Source organism: Chrysochloris asiatica, unplaced genomic scaffold, assembly GCF_000296735.1.
Source record: "Chrysochloris asiatica unplaced genomic scaffold, ChrAsi1.0 scaffold00055, whole genome shotgun sequence".
Taxonomy (NCBI): domain Eukaryota; kingdom Metazoa; phylum Chordata; class Mammalia; order Afrosoricida; family Chrysochloridae; genus Chrysochloris; species Chrysochloris asiatica.
The window spans coordinates 8,314,398-8,318,105 of record NW_006408573.1 but is presented as its reverse complement, the minus strand read 5'-3'; the positions used below and the strand labels follow the sequence as shown (position 1 = coordinate 8,318,105).

Below are 3,708 nucleotides of genomic sequence, written 5' to 3'. Positions count from 1 at the left end.
AGTATATGGTATGTATTTCCATTACTGATTTTACCATTGGCTTGCCCATTAGCCTCCCCATGTTTTTTTTTTTTTTTTCAACATTAAAATACAAGATTTGGTTTGTGGGAGAAAAAAAAAAGCTAGCTAGTGACTATTTTGGGTGTTTAGGGCCATACTCTCTCAGCCGCAACCACTTAATTCTGTCATTGTAACACAAAAGCAGTCATAAATACAGAAACGAATGAGCATAGCTATGGTTCAATTAAATTTCATTTATGGACACTGAAATTGTAATTTAATCAGATTTTCATGTGCCACGAAATAGTACTCTTCTTCAGATTTTTTTCAACCTCTTAAAACTGTAAAATCCATTCTTACCTTACTGACAGTAAGTTGGTGAGCTAGACTTGGCCCACAGGCTGTACTATGTCAACCACTGCTCCAGGAAATTCAAGAGAAGAACAGGTCCTCCAGAAGCAAGGCTATAAAAGAGAGGGAAGTATGCCCTTCTCTGAGGCCTTAAAGCAGAAAAGTACAGCAACTCATCATCAGAAGGCAGCCACATACTATGGAATGTCATACTTACTCCAAGTTAACTAGCCCACAATCGCTAAATGTCACTTTGTCAACATAGGGTAGCATTGTCCCGAAACTGCTGGAAACGGATTAATATATTAGTAAAGCACTAGTAATGTGTCTAGTACATAGAAAGTGTCTGACAATGCATTATTTTTCCCTCCTTCCTCCTTTTGGTGACTGTCACAGATTGAATTCAGCTCCCCTAAAATATGTATCAATTTGACTGGTCACGATTCTTAGTGATTTGGCAGTTATGTAGTGATGTAATGCAGTAATTATATGCTTCCTCATGATGTAATCTGTTAGGATAAAACAATAAAAGGATTAAGGGTGGTGGGCCATACTCTTAATCACATCAGAACCCTGATCAGCTATAAGGGAGTTTCACAGGGGTGTGGCCTGTAACATATTCTACAAAGACAAAAGGAGAGAAAAATGAGCAGAGAAGGGACCAAGAAAGAAAAGCCAGGACTTTAGTGTGCCCTTTGGACCCGGAGTCCCTGTTCTGTAAAGCTCCGGTTGTTACTGCTCTTAACTGCCATTGAATCGGTTCCTACTCAAAGCACCCTTATACCTAACAAAACAAAACTACTGCCCAGTCGTGTGCCATCCTCGTAATCATTGATAAGCTTAGCACATTGCTGCTGCCACTATGTCCATCCCTGTCATTGAGGGTGTTTCTCTTTCTCACTCACCCTCCACTTTACCTAGCGTGATGTCCTTCTCCATAGACTGGTCCTCACTGATTATACGTCCGAAGTATAAGAGACGAACTCTAGTCATTCAGGTTTCTGCCTGTACTTCTTCCAACACAGATCTGTTTGTTCTTCTATCAGTCCATGATACTTTTAATATTCTTCACCAACGCCATAACTCAAACGTATCAATTCTTCTATGGTCTTCCTTTTTCACTGTCCAACTTTCACATGTATAGGAAGCTATTAAAATAGCATGGCTCACCGAAGATGGCGGCAGTGGAGAAGCAGCGGCCAGCTGTAGCCCCGGTAGCCGGTTTCACGGACAGCGGCGGGCCGTCGGTGTCTCAGACAACGGCAGTAGCCGAAAGTGAGGAGGACTTCTTGCGGTAGGTCGGCAAGACGGAGATGCTGCGCACAGCTCCGCTCAAAGTGCCGGAAGCGTGGCCCGAGGAGCCCATCGCCTTCCTGACGCCTTATTTCAAAAACACGGGCTTGCGCTGGCCCGGAAACGGCGGCGCCGGCGAACCCCATGGTCAGCTCCTGCTGCAACAGCAGCGCCTGGGCCGCGCCTTGTGGCACCTTCGCCTGGCTCACCACTCCCAGAGGACCGCCTTTAACAACAACATCAACGTGGCCTATGAGTGCCTGAATGCGGGCGGACGCAAGACGAGGCCAGGGTTGGACGGGCGCACCTACAGCAACTTGCTCAAAGCGCATCTGCCACGACGGCGAGGCTTCAGAAGAGGTGGTGGCGACGCTATTGCGCAAGATCCAGTGCCGGGACCCAGAGGCCGTGCTGCTGGGCGTCTTCCGCTCCGGCATGCGCACCTGCTTTGTGCTTCTGGAGTTAGTGGCGCGGACTAGCAACCTGTACCGACTGCTCGAGGACCCGGGGCTGGCTGCGGTCGACCGCTGGAGGGTGCACTGCAGGACGGTGACGAGGCAGCGCCTGCACGCTACCTTGAAGCTGACCCAACATGGACCGCGCCATGGTGGCCCGGCGTCCCGGCGTCCCCATGTTACGTGAGGAGTTCCTCTTCATCGCCAAGGTTACGCCCGTAGGCTGAACCCCGTCTCACCTCTGTCAGCTACCACCTGGAGGTCCTGACCCCGGAACAGCTCACCTGCTTAGGGAGGGGTATCCTGAATGGGGGGACTGCCCACCCCCCAGACTAATATCACCACTCCCAAGTTCCTGGCTGAGAACTGCCCCTACCCCACAGTCCTGACTCTGCCGGACCCATAGGCTTCCGCAGTGGCAGTAATAAAACTTCTCCAGGTCAAAAAAAAAAAAAAACCGTGGTCAGGCACACTTTAGTCTTCAAACTGACATTTTTGCTCTTAAACACTTTGAAGAGGTTTGGGCAGCAAATTTGCCTAATGCAATACATCATTTGATTTCTTGACTGCTGCTTCAATGAGTGTCGGTGGTTGATCCAAGCAAAATGGTCTACATCAGTAAATATTTTAAGTCTTGTTTACTTTCAGCAAGTAAGGCTATATCATCTGCATATCACAGGTTGAGTCTTCCTCCGATCCTGATGCCATGTTCTTCTTCACATAATTCTGCTTTTCAGATTATTTGCTCAGCATACAGATTGAATAAGTGTGGTGAAAGAATACAACCCTGGCTCACACCTTTCCTAATTTTTAACCATTCAGTGTCCCCTTGTTCTGTTAGAACAAGTGCCTCTTTGTCTATGTACAGGTTCCTCATGAGCACAAGTAAGTGTTCCAGACCACTCGTTCTAAGCAATGTTGTCTGTAGTTTGTCACGTTCCACACAGTCACAAATAAAATTTTTGAATGGTCAATAAAGTAGGGGTAAACATCTTTCTGGTATCTCTGCTTTCAGCCAAGATCTACCCAACATCAGCATCGATATTCCTCAATCGACACCCTCATCTGAGTCCAGTTTGAACCTCTGGCTGTTCCCTGTCAATGTACTGTTGCAGCCATCTTTGAATTATCTTTAGCACAATTTTACTTGAGTGTGATATTAATGACATTGTCCAATGATTTCCATATCCTGTTGGGTCAGCTTTCTTTGGAATGGGTACAAATATGGATCTCTTCCAATCAGTTGGCCAAATTTCTTGGCATTAAAGAGTGAGTGGCTCCAGTACTGCATCAGTTTATTGAAAGATTTCAATTTGTATTCCATCAATTCCTGTCTTGTTCTTTGTCATTGCCTTCAGTGTACCTTGGACTTCTTTCTTCAGTACCATTGGCTCTTGATCATAGGCTACCGCTTGAAAAGCTGAATATCATCCATCTATTCTTGGTACAATGGCTGTACAGCTTCTTTTGATGCTTTATGCATCATTCAGTATTTTGCCCATCTTCAATATTTTGCCCAACTTTAATATTTCAAGTTGAGTCATAAATTTTTTCTTCTGTTCTTTCAGTTGAGAAACACTGAGCATGTCTTCCCTTGTTGTTGTCAGGT

At 45.8% G+C, this 3,708-nt stretch overlaps 1 pseudogene; it reads left to right on the top strand.

Moving 5' to 3' along the window:
- Positions 1-1,526: 1,526 nt before the first annotated feature.
- LOC102824087 lies at positions 1,527-2,286 on the top strand (annotated as a pseudogene).
- The last annotated feature ends 1,422 nt before the right edge of the window (positions 2,287-3,708 follow it).